Genomic DNA, 13637 nt, shown 5'->3' with positions numbered 1-13637 from the left:
TTCATTCCCATATCGCCTTCATTCCCGCGGTCACGGATTTCATTTAATTTATTCGCTCCTGGTGTGTTGGGTGAGTCAAAAGTCCCAGGACACCGTTTTCGCTGCTTGTTCAAGATTTGTTTATACACCGCCCCGTCCCTATTCCATCGAGAGCCGCTGTATGACGTCATCTCCAGGCCGGCGAACCTTTGGGTGATCTTAGTTTTTATTCTGTTTTCTTGTTTTGACCAAAATTGAGAATGTTCTTCACACGTCGGTCCGTCTCGTTTGTTAGTTTTTCTGAGTTCGATAACCCGCGAACACTTTCAGGGATCTTCGTAAAACTTCACCAGAGAATTCTGAGGAACAAAAGTGAGGATGTGAATCTTTTTGTGACTCTATCTGTGAAAGGTCAAGGTGACAGTGACGTCATTTGTATGATTTTTGTCATTCCTGTCAGGCGCCCACCTGAGGCCTTCGTGCGAGACACCAAGCGGTGTATAAACACTCTTTCCCAATAGTTTATCCAGTCGATGTATGACGTCATCGCCGGGCACGAAGGAGTGGAGGACTCGGTTTTCTTTCTTTCTTTCTTTCTTTCTTTCTTTTTTGTTTGTCCGTGATCCGTGATCTTTCTGCACCAGTTGCGTGCCAACAGAGCCGGGAGAAGAAAACGTGAACGGAGGAGAAGGAACTGGGTCAGACCATGGATCGGGAGGCGACGCCATTCCGGCAGAAATGACCAGCTCATGGTGGAACTCCGGAACGAGGACCATGCACCCTTCATCAACTTCCTGCGAATGCCCCCAGCGATGTTCGACGAGCTGCGAGCCAGAGTGGGTCCAGGGATAACCAAGCAGTCCACCTTCTACAGGGATCCGCTTGAGCCTGGCATGAGGCTGGCACTGAGCCTGCTGCTGTTGGTGCCGTGACTGTAGTGAGGGGGAAACGATTTCACTCGATCAATGAAAACGATTTAAATTGCCGAGCACCAGCGTCCAAGAACAATAGGTGAGTCACAGCCCTTTATTAAAAGGGAAGTTGCAGCCGTTGAACAGAAAACTTCACGTAATCGTCGACGATACGCTGCCACGCTTTGCATACGTTAGACTATCGTTGGGCAGAGGTTGTGAACGCCGACAACAGGCTAAGCATTCGTTGGTATAAGTTATCTATAAGACAACGAAGCGTTCTGTGCCCGTTACTAATATGTTAAGCATACGACGAAAACTTTAAAAAAAACCTCAAAACTTCAGCGTACGCCAACGTTTTACATACATTTTTATACGTTGCCATTGCTGGCGAAAACGTCAAGGTGTGACAGCGCCTTTAGAAGAGCCATTTGTTGACGCTTTCTCTCCATTTATCCCCTCTTACAGACGGAAAACGTTTGACTTCTTCGTTCGCTCCATTGTCCTGGTGAATAATACACGGGGGAGCGAGCCGAGCATCCTCACTGGCCATATTCATCAAAAATCGTGGCTCAGCTGCCGGTGATTTCCTCCCTGCAGGAAGCTGCCATCTTGGATAACTTCGCTGGTCACATGACAGTCTGACGTAATTTGCATACGATGTCAGCCGATCTATTGGCTGTTGAGGCGTCACGTGGCCCACACGTGATCCGAGTGGAGAAAATTCAAATGAGAGAACGTGGGGAATGCATTGATTTTCAAGATGAAAATACACAATAACTGCACCTATTTGAGTGGAGAACTTTTGGATACGTATGTATTTGGATATATACTATCATATCATCAAGGTTTTGTCTACCCCCCCCCCCCCACCATGAGTGGAGCAAAACTGCATGATACAGCTTACGGCTGATGGCCTCTTTGTGATGTCATCACACTCAAAAACATGTTCAGAGTTTTTATTTAAGTCCAGAAAATTCAGAAACAGGGAGGGGTATCTTGAATAGTGACGGGGTGGTTGGGGAGGAAAACTTTTAAATGATCCCTCTGTTGTTTTTACAAATGAGAGTTGTGTGTCTGACTGTGCCACATGTTTATCACAGTCAGATTTTCAAACATATCCTTTGTTTCGGCTTTGCAACCCATTTATAAACACGACAAACATCCACTTACTCAGGGAGTAGCCTGGGCCCTGGGGTGGGACCATGGCTAATACCAAGGTTAATAATCCCTCGTGTCTGCAGCAGGGGTCAATAAAACACTTGCACTGTGGCACGTGTGCAGTGGAAAATCATCATTCATCTTCCCTCCACTTGGACAAAGTTCCACATGGCCATCTCTGAGAAAAATGCGACACAGACAGACAAATATCTCTCTGACAGGATAGATAGAAGGACATCCAAAAAAAAATTTCTGAGTGAAGGATTTGAAAAATGAGGATTAAATGTGAAGAAGAGTGAAATGCTATTGTGGAACAAAGGAGTTTATTTTTAGAATTTGAAATTCCTGTGAAAGGGAAAAAAAACTTTTTTTCAACCCGTGTATATTGTCAGAATAAAATTAAAAATTACAGGAAAAGGAACGAGCACACAAAGACCATTGCATGATTTTTCAGGCATGTTACATTGCTCTGGGCAAGACGACATGCATCACTGTCCCTTGTTGGAGGCATGGGGGCTGCAGTCCGAACGACAGATGAAATCACCAGGCATCACCAGGCTTGATTTCAACAAAGACCACAGAGTACAATGTGAAGAGAATGAATGAAACGAAACACAACGAAGAACAGCATGCAGTTTTCATTTCCACATGATCTTACAGTGTCAAGAGAAATTGAATTACAATAATTGGACAAACTCTTCTCTCTGGATATCATTTCCAAATCCTATTTTGTTGATTCCTGGTTTGTTGATCACTGAATTATTTTCAACAATCAAAACCCTTTGAAGAAACTGATAAACGATATTCCATTGAGAATGTTGAAAAATCAACTTTAAAAGAAAGCTCTTGTACATAATCTCCAAACCTTTCATGAAAGGTGATTATGAAGTGTCAGACTTGTAAAATGTATTATTATTATTATTATTATTATTATTATTATTATTATTAGGAAACAAGGCATGACACTGATGTGTCTGTGGAACAGTCATTGGTTGGTGTGTCCCATCGATTTCCTTCTCTTTCACAAAATTATCTCAATCCACAAAAGTCAAAAAATTAAATTCGATCTCAATTAGAAGAAATGAAAAACAAAGCAACACAAACAACTGGAGATTTAGTTTGGGAACGAAGGCTCAGTGGAAGAGTTTCATCCACAGATGATTCGTACACCGAAACTGTGCTGAAGAGTCCCCAAAACACCGTTTTTATCATCTCTGAAGTCTCACTTGGAATCACGAACAAACTTTCACGAGTGATGAAAATTCTTCACAAAAATACCCAGAAAATGGTTGATTATTGTCAGGATTTACAAGGAATGGGCAAGATAGAAACAAATAAGGTCGTACGATACGTCGATGAAGTGATGGAATACTTTAATAATTGTTTCTGGAATTACACACATACAATCAGTAAGACAGAAACAAACAAGGTAATACAATATGTAGATGAAGTTATGGACAAAGTCAATGACCAAAAGGATTCCCTCGAGGAATCTGGGAATTTACTACATGGAAATGGTCCAAGTATGATTAAAGATGTTTCTTTGACCGGTTATAAAAACTGCAAATGTGATAAGAAACTGAGAATCATTCATTATCAGAGGATAAATTTGGTTGTTGATAAAGAGAACATTAAAGAAAGTAAAATTGTTAAGAGAGGGAGTGGAATGTTGTTGTTAACAAGAAACTCGGCTTCACTTCACTCACCCTAATTAAGTTCACTGGAGGACAAAGTTCTCCCTAAACTTTGTCCGTCCTTTCAATTTCTCTGGGGTCATTGCATTGAAGTTTTCAGGTGGGGAGTTTGCTTTGGACAAACTACATTAATTCCCGAATTCTGGACAGATTTTCAGGTTAAAAATGTCCATTGGTATGACAACAGAGACGTTCAGAGAAACATTTCCTGCAGCAAGGGTATCTTTGAGCTGATTTAGCCCCAGGTTTGTGAAACGAGTGAGAAGGAAGATCTGCCTCATTCTGGGAATCGTTGACTGGTGCACGAGATGTTTGTGCATGAGAATCTCCCAATTTAGTTCTCAAAAGGGCTTTGCTGGAATATACTTTAGCTTCTTCTTTAAACATGTCGTCTCGTTCATCCTGTTCATGAATTGTCGACATTTTCACCTTTGAATCAAGATCTTTCTTCAACCCGTAACCATGGTCGTTTACCTGAAGTGAAAGGAACAAAATCATTTGATGGTTGAAGCCTCATCCAAACAGTCTCAGTAAATGAGCATTTGTTTAACTTAAGTAAAGGAATCAAGAACAAAAAAAAGAAAAACTTTCACAAAAACACCAGAAAAAGGAGCAAACGAAGAAAAATTGAGAAATAAGAGTATTATTGAAATGAAGGACAAAATGTATTTGTTCAAACCGTTGGTGACTTGTTGGACAATCCCATCTACCCCGAGGGTTCACGCCGCTGCAAACCCTGATCCAAATCACTTATATATACGTTAAGGAGTCGACGTTTTGCCCCTTCCCACTCCTTCAGCACACTGCTGTCTCCACTCCCTTCTGTAGTCTCAGAGGCTTCATCAAGACTTTTTCCAGCAATGGTTTTGAACTGAGAGTTGGTTTCGGGCGGTTTTTCGGTAATCTTCTTCTTCTTCTTTCGGCTGCTCCCGTTAGGGGTCGCCACAGCGGATCATCCGTATGATCCGCATAGTGATTTGGCACGTTTTACGCCGGATGCCGTTCCTGACGCAACCCTGGTCGCCTCTTACGACACAGGGATATGGTACATCTATTTTAACCAGGGTATACACCAGCCCAGTATACTGGTACTCATTTCGCCGACCTCGGAAGGATGACAGGCTGAATCAACCCCCTGGTGTATTAATTCAGTGGCCCAACGGGGCTTGAACTCAGGACCTTTTGGATCCCAAGCCGCTGCCCGAACCACTGCGCCAACACCAGGCTCCTGGGTGGTTTTTCGGTCATATCAGTGCATTTTGCATTTGGAAAAATCTGAGATATATTTAGCTGCTTGAAGAATGCACTCACGATTAAATCACGAGCTTATTCTGATCACTCACGTCTGCATGTGAGATGTCAACAAGCTTCTGTTTGCATTTTTCAAAAACACTATAAAGCTCTATTTGATCATTAAATATTTCATTAACAGTTTGGCATGGTCCTGGTGCTCCAGTCAGTTACATTTGCACCTGTACAAGGGATCTGTCAGAGTTAAGCCATAAATAGTATCTCCACCGAAAAGTCAGTAATCGTAATTTAGGGCGGAATATGGTGAGGAGGCCTACTGGAGGACTTGTGGACAAAAAGGCACGTGGAAAGCGTTTCCTTGTTTGAAATGGAGTCATCACAGGCCGTTTTGACAGACAGCAGGCCATGGTGGTGTCATAAACTGTGCAGCGCCGGACAGCAGTGTGATTGTCTGGAAGGTGAAGATACTCAATGATAGTGGGCGGCCAATTTTAGGCTGTGTGCCGGAAGTCGGGTCTGAACAGAGTAAAAGCCGGCACCACACATGTGCATTGATAGATCGAGAGTGGTTGGACTGAAGTTGGGCTTCAAGAAGACTTTTTTCATCGTCTGTCTGTCGCTGTGTGTCCTTATTTTGGGTCTACATTGTCAAGGCTCTCATGAGAGTGAACGCACATGCAAAACAAGGGGCATGAGACAAGAGGGGTGGGAGAGGGATGGGATGGGGGACACAAGATAGACAAGATGGATATTACAGGGACTTTCAGGGAAGCAGGGAGTTTGAAGAAGGGGGAGTTTGGGGTGGAAAAAATTTTAAGGGTGGAGTCGTAAACTTTCTCAATCTGTTTCTGTCTCCCTTTCCATCTCCTCTTTGACAGACGGTTTGAAAGAGTACAAAGGTATCTCCTCATCGCCATCTTCTTCTTGTTGCCGTCATCCTGCCCCGTGGTGCATGAGTCCTGTGCCATACCCACCTGCACAACAATACCATCGTGGTACTCCGAGATATGATTGTGCCTCCTCAATTCCCTGAATGCCATTTTTGCTTCTGGTTTGATTCTGATATTTTGCTTCCAATGGCATGGTTTAGTTTTCTTGTTTCCAAGTTTGATTGTGCTCTCTTTACTTCCACATTTGTGGTTGTCAATCACCAGATATGATCCACATATTTATCATGTCCTGTCCTCCCTTGTTCCCCGTATTAATTTCAAAGAAACCATGATTTGTAAGAAACGTTTTCCCACCTTGTGCCTTCCAACAAGAGCAACCTCCAGGTAAGGTTTTATTGAACGATCCTTGGGTATTTGCGAATGGTTAATTGAACACAGTATACCTCGTTATAATCTGTTGAACACAGTGGGAATTTGGAGATCGTTTGGTCATTCGCAGAGGTCTTAGAACTGTGGCTCAGAGGGTCTATGTTGGCCTGACCTCAAGCATGATAGTACCAAAAAGGGAAGATAGGAACGTCACATGTTGCTACTTGAATTAACTCCATCGCTTACGATGCACAACGTGTGTGCAGATGCAAGAATATGACAATTATTGTGTTTTTTACTTTGGCTTATAAGTTACAGATCCACCAAATGAACGTTTATATTTGACTTAGAGTCATAAATTACTCGACTTAGCAGTGCCTGACAACCCCTCACCACCCAAAATAAATCTCAAGGGGAAATGTTTTTTAAAATGTGAATAAAACGACAGAGAAGGATGTAGATTCAGGGAGGGGTTGCTGATTCCAGATTGCTCGATATTACTTCTAGAACACGAGTATGAGAAAAGACGAATGAACTTTCATCCAAATTGCAAGAAGACCTGCAAATAAGGAGAGATGAATGTGTTTGATGGGATTGATCCAGAGGAATCATGAACAATGGACTCAGGTGGGATCATCAGCGAGGTCAATCCAAAATTTAAATCTTCAGAACTGCAGATTATGTCATCATTTGGAGATTGTTTAAAATGTTGTTTCTTACCTGGATGGTCGTGGCACTTTGATGCTTTGTTTTCAAATCCTTCATGGCTCGATAACCTCTGTATCCTGATTGGATGGTGACGACTGCCCCTTCCTTTGCAGGGTCACCCAGGAAGTGACGATTCATTCCACTTTTATGAAGTCCAGACCAAGACACCACATCAACATGAGGTCGAGATTTTTTCTTAGTGATGTTCAAACTCAAATCACGTGATGTGGTGCCACCATCATGTCCCACTCGAGGTTGAAAAACTTTTTCCATCTGCACTCGTCGCTGGTCCTCAAGAGCTGAGTCTCGATCACATTTGGAACTTATACATGGACTGTGAGAACTCGTCCTGCTGGAATGTCCCTGAGAGCTCAGAGAGCTTGATTGAGAAGAGTGCACCTGGTTTGTAGCTTTCGGATGGTTCCTCGTTTTGTATCCACAGTCGTTTGCCTGCTGAGAAAAGGATAAATTAAAATGGTGGGAGAAGCTTCATTCAACCAATCACAGTGGAGAAGGATTTGGATTAACAACATACGTGGAGATGGTTGTCAGAAGTAGTTACATTTTTTTTCAGCCATTCACAGCACATGGTTTCACAATCACGTGACAAGACAGGCATTGTGGGGATATGACTCAACAATCTAAGCTTTATACACATGATCTGATTCCAGGAGCTATTTCATTTTGAAAGTTGATTAAATAGAAGGAAAAGCACAAAGTAAAATATGGGACGTGAGTAATGTCAGAGAAAAATGAAAGATTTCTGTATTATAACCAACAGTGACCTGTTTGGAATTCCCATCTGAACCCAGGACTCATGAAGTGAGAAACTCATATTCAAATCCCGTACACTATTCTGGTTTGTTCCTGGTCTGATTAACATTAGTCTCATTCACAGAATGGTGATCTGGTGTGTTATTATGTCACGGAAGGCTTCTTGGTTAATGGTCAAGAAAGGCGGAAAAGGACAAAAATATATGTGCATGGAGGAAAGTCGGAGAGAGGAGTATCTTACTCTTCCTCAATCAAAATCATTTGTGGACAGGAGAGTGTGTGTGGCTGGCAGGATTGCCGCAGGGTACACGCACTCGGGTCGAAGCTGTCTATCTTGGGTTTGAATCTCGGCCGAGCTATAAGCTGTTGTCCTGGTGTTTCACAAGTCGGGTGAGTCATCAAAGTGTGTGCCTTCAGATGGTGGTTAAACAGGAATTCCATCTGCCAGCATTGGTTGCTGGATCTTAAAGTCCTTCCTGAAGAGAAGCTAAACTATCACAGGCAGCGTGGCCAAATCCAAATTCCTGCCCTAACTTCTGCTGGGAATGTAATAGCAAAGCACCTAGTGTATACCTTCCCTCGGAATATGCTTTCACAGCACCGAAGCTGTGCGAAGAGTATGGAACATCAGACATCAGAGAGAGACGGCCTGCAGATGCAAGCATTGAAACATCCGTAACACGATGATAGAGAGAGAGGGAAAGAGAAAGAGAGAGACAGAGAGAGAGACAGAGAGAGAGACAGAGAGAGAGAGACAGAGAGAGAGAGACAGAGAGAGAGACAGAGACAGAGACAGAGACAGAGAGAGATATAGATCATAAAGCACGTGACCCCACAATGCTTGAAAAACAATGACATGGGCGTGGCCAACAAAAGGAAAACTTGATTGGTCATGATGATGTAAAATGCCATCATATTTTGCACAAGTATTGTTGAAGGGAAGGGTTTTAAATTGCTAAAAAGGTGATTTTGTGTTCTACAGCGTTTAAATATATCATGAAATGAAAAAAAAGTAAAGATTTCAATGGTCGAAGAAAAAAAAATTCCAGCAATTTACCGCTGTTAACTCAGCGTCTTGAACACCACCCAGAATGAACACGTTACATCGTTGTTTGTGTCCTTTATGACATCCCAAGAACAATCAAGTTTCCTGTTTGGAATGATTTTCAATTTTGTTTCACTTACAAAGAGGAAAAAAAAATTATCTCACTCCTCTCTGCACATGTGTGATCAGGATGGATTCAGAGCCAAGGTACTGTTGGACTGCAGGTCTATTTTACACTTAATTTTCAAAATATAACATTCAATTTAAATCAAGTTGTTCCTCGATCATAAACTGACATTTGTGGACAGAAGGACAGACAGTGCTTAATCTCTGAATTGCTTCACCTCGCTGTTCGCTTTGTGTGCGTGGGGAAAATCTCGGAGGTCTTGAGTCGATTTTTATACAAACTGGAAAATAAGACCATTCACTTCGCTGATGGAAAGACCTATCTTTGCTGTGATGGATCATCAATAGGGCAAGAACAAAAAGGAATCCTGGGAGTACGGGGATAACCAGCATCACAAGTTGGCATTTGCAGTTTCCTCACGTGTACCCACGTACCCACACTAAAAAAAACAATGTTTTCATCAGAAACCTTCCCAGGAGTTCCATGAATCCACCATATTTTGATGAATTGAAATCCGTTCTCAAGTTATAACAAGACAAACAAACAGACAGACAGACAGACACGGCTCCTATCATAACACAGATTACAAGGATACCTGTAAATTATCGAGAGATGAATGTGTTTCATGGGATTGAATTGGAGGAGTCATGAACAATGGACTCAGGTGGGATCAGCAGCGAGGTCAATCCAAAATTTAAATCTTCAGAACAGCAGATTATTTCATAGTTTGGAGATTGTTTAAAATGTTGTTTCTTACCTGGATGGTTGTGGCACTTTGATGCTTTGTTTTCAAATCCTTCCTGGCTCGATATCCTCTGTATCCTGATTGGATGGTGATGACTGCCCCTTCCGTGGCAGGGTCACCAAGGAAGTGACTATTCATCCCACTTGTCTCAAGCCAATGGGAAAACACCACATCAACATGACGTGGAGATGTTTTCTTGGTGATGTAAAAACTCAAATCACGTGATCTGGTGCCACCATCATGACCAACTCGAGGTTGAATTACTTTTCCCATCTGCACTCGTCGCTGGTCCTCAAGAGCTGAGTCTCGATCACATTTGGAACTTATACATGGACTGTGAGAACTCGTCCTGCTGGAATGTCCCTTAGAGCTCAGAGAGCTTGATTGAGAAGAGTGCACCTGGTTTGTAACTTTCGGATGGTTCCTCGTTTTGTATCCACGGTAGTTTGCCTGCAGAGAAAAGGACAAATTAAAATGATGGGAGAAGCTTCATTCAACCAAACACAGTGGAGAAGGATTTGGATTAACATCATACGTGGAGATGGTTATCAGTGAGTAGTTAAATTTTTTTTCAGCCATTCACAGCACATGGTTTCACAATCACGTGACATGACAGGCACTGTGGGTCTATTTCTCAACAATCTAAGCTTTATACACATGATCTGATTCCAAGAGCTATATTCATTTTGAAAGTTGATTAATGATAAGGAAAAGCACAAAGTAAAATATGGGACGTGAGTAATGTCAGAGAAAAATGAAAGATTTCTGTATTATAACCAACAGTGACCTGTTTGGAATTCCCATCTGAACCCAAGACTCATGAAGTGAGAAACGCATATTCAAATCCCGTACACTATTCTGGTTTGTTCCTGGTCTGATTAACATTAGTATCATTCACAGACTGGTGATCTGGTGTGTTGTTATGTCACGGAAGGCTTCTTGGTTGATGGTTAAGAAAGGCGGAAAAGGACAAAAATATATGTGCATGGAGGAAAGTAGGAGAGAGGAGTATCTTACTCTTCCTCATTCAAAATCATTTGTGGACAGGAGAGTGTATGTGGCTGGCAGGATAGCCGCAGGGTACACACACTCGGGTCGAAGCTGTCTATCTTGGGTTTGAATCTCGGCCGAGCTATAAGCTGTTGTCCTGGTGTTTCACAAGTCGGGTGAGTCATCAAAGTGTGTGCCTTCAGATGGAGGTTAAACAGGAATCCCATCTGACAGCATTGGTTGGTGGATCTTAAAGTCCTTCCTGAAGAGAAGCTAAGCTATCACTGGCAGCATGGCCAAATACAAATTCCTGCCCGAACTTCTGCTGTGAATGTAATAGCAAACCACCAGTGTATACTTTGCCTCGGAATATGCTTTGACAGCACCGAAGCTGTGCGAAGAGTATGGAACATCAGACATCAGAGAGAGACGGCCTGAAGATGCAAGCATTGAAACATCCGTAACACGATGAGAGGGAGACGGAGACGGAGACGGAGACGGAGACATATCATAAAACACGTGACCCCACAATGCTTGAAAAACAATGACATGGGCGGGGCCAACAAACAGCAAAATTGATTGGTCATGATGATGCAAAATGCCATCATATTTTGAACAAGTATTGTTAAAGGGAAGGGTTTGAAATTGCTAAAAAGGTGATTTTGTGTTCCACATTGTTTAAATGTATTGTTGCGGTTGAGGAAATTCACAAACCACCATTCAGGTCCCGTAGGTGAGATATCTCTGTAAGTACATGTGTAGTTAGCCCCAAACCCGTTTTTTAGAGGGAATAAATGTGATTCATTCGGGCTGCGACCCTTTGAGATAGCCGTTTTTCTGTTCTGTCTTTATTTTGAACCAACCACGTCTCAACCGCCATCACACAACAACCACCAACCACAACGCCGCTTCACAACAACAACAACGCCAACATCCACGATCTTCACCTTCACAACTCGCTCCCGCAAACATCGCATCACCGCCATTCCAAACGGCGCCATGGCCATAAACCACCACCATAAACCCTCCACCACCTTCACCTCCTTCTGCGGCCATTCCCGCACCACCTGTGAGCACCGAGCGTTGGGCTGTTCTGGGCTCGTACAAGACGCGCGCCGAGCCGCGAGTGCAAAATGCGGCCTTTCCGAGGAGAATTCGGATCAGGAATGCTACACGCCCACTTCTGATCCGTCCAATCAGCAAGCGCGGGGCGGTTTGGCCCCGCCTCCAGGCGCGTCTGTGTGGAATCGAGATATGCAAATTCGAGGATCAGGGGCGATTCACGCCCCCTTTTCCTCCGTCCAATGGGCGAGCGTGGCTCCACCCCCGAGCTCGTACTGATCCGGAAATTTGCATATAGGTTCTCCTGCCGGCCTATAAAGCGCCGAGCACGGGGCGAATCTGGGCAGAGTCGGTTTGAGCAGAGTCGGGTTGGAGCGCGGAGTGGAGTCGGGAGGCGAGGGTGGCCAGGTGGTTTGCGGCAGTTGGCTGAGGAGAATTGGGGGAAGAGACCGAGGAGCTCGGGTCCGAGGCAAGGAAGACGGCGGTCGGCGACGAGGTCGCAGTGGAATCGCTCGTCACGGGACCCAAGCAAGCCAGCTAAACTGTTTCCCCCGAGCAGCAATAATTCCCCGCCCCACCTTTTTCCCCCGCGCTGAGATAGTGCGAAAAGGGGGCCGCGTTCCCACCCCACTCCAAGGAGTGCCAACGAAACCCGCGAAGGAGCACGAAGTCGGGGCACCGCCGCGCTGCCACATTTGCGGCTCATCACAAAGACACGGGTAGGATCCACCCGCTCTCGCGGACCTGACCGCTCTTTCAGGTCCCGCTCAAATATTGGCCCACAGGCCCCGTCTGCCCCTTGTCTTTGAGGGTGGCCCTTTTCTTTTGTTCCTGTGTAAACGTGTGTGTGTGGCGCCAGTCTGGTGAAGTAAAACTGTGTGAGTCTTGCCGTGTGTACGCGCAGTCGGTTGAAGATCTGCATTGTTGTGTTACTTTTGTTGCAATTGCTTTATGTGCATTCTGTTTAATTGTATATGTGTGCTCTCCGTGTGCCGCGGAATAAATGTGCATCATGTTGAACTGTTTTCCCGTTTCGCTTCGTCTTTTCTTCAATTGAATCTCCATCTTGCTTCACGTAAAGGGTTGGTAGTGGGTTTAATACGCCCGATAATAAATCGGAACCGTCGAGGCCGAAGATAACACCGCTCGGTTATCCCGATAGTACGGAATGGATCGCTTAAGTGGCCCGTGTCCGGAGTCGACCTGCGGCGAGGTGCGATCGCCCGGTCTACCCTCCGCGTGGGTACTTAGGTAGGTCGAGTTTGGCGAACAACCCTATCCCACGCGGGGGGCCGATTGGCACGATCGAAGTGAGGCCGAAAGGCCCACCCATGACTAGCTCCCGGCGTTGGTCCGAGAGGATCATGACAGAATTATCCATCCAGTGGGCGACGTGCCGCGATTCGAGTTACGTGGCCGTTCGCACGCCGGCGGGCGCGAATTCGCAACAATATCATGAAATTGAAATAAAGTAAAGATTAAAATGGTCGAAGAAAAAAAAATTCCAGCAATTTACCGCTGTTGACTCAGCGTCTTTGACAGCACCAGAATGAACACGTTCCATCGTTGTTTGTGTCCTTTATGACATCCTTAAAACCATCAAGTTTCCTGTTTGGAATGATTTTCAATTTTGTTTCACTTCCAAAGAGATAGAAAGAGGAAAAAAATTTATCTCACTCCTCTCTGCACATGTGTGATCAGGATGGATTCAGAGCCAAGGTACTGTTGGACTGCAGGTCTATTTTACACTTAATTTTCAAAATATAACATTCAATTTAAATCAAGTTGTTCCTCGATCATAAACTGATATTTGTGGACAGAAGGACAGACAGTGCTTAATCTCTCAATTGCTTAACCTCGCTGTTCGCTTTGTGTGCGTGGGGTAAATATCGGAGGTCCTGAGTCTATTTTTATACAAACTGGAATATAAG

The 13637-nt window shown here is 44.1% G+C and overlaps 2 long non-coding RNA genes across 2 annotated transcripts; one reads left to right on the top strand and one right to left on the bottom strand.

Moving 5' to 3' along the window:
* Positions 1-218: 218 nt before the first annotated feature.
* Positions 219-8500, top strand: LOC147030069 (uncharacterized). The gene is made up of 3 exons (XR_015056214.1): positions 219-990; positions 1359-1703; positions 5875-8500. It is a non-coding gene; the product is annotated as an uncharacterized LOC147030069 (long non-coding RNA).
* Positions 1814-9923, bottom strand: LOC147030068 (uncharacterized). The gene is made up of 3 exons (XR_015056213.1): positions 9667-9923; positions 2515-4219; positions 1814-2229 (listed from the first exon to the last, which is right to left on the bottom strand). It is a non-coding gene; the product is annotated as an uncharacterized LOC147030068 (long non-coding RNA).
* Positions 9924-13637: the final 3714 nt, after the last annotated feature.

The sequence above is a fragment of the Eptatretus burgeri genome, chromosome 3 (assembly GCF_056783735.1).
Source record: "Eptatretus burgeri isolate ZD-2024b chromosome 3, Ebu_testis_v1, whole genome shotgun sequence".
NCBI classification, from domain to species: Eukaryota; Metazoa; Chordata; class Myxini; order Myxiniformes; family Myxinidae; genus Eptatretus; species Eptatretus burgeri.
This window is presented reverse-complemented; position numbering and strand designations above follow the sequence as displayed.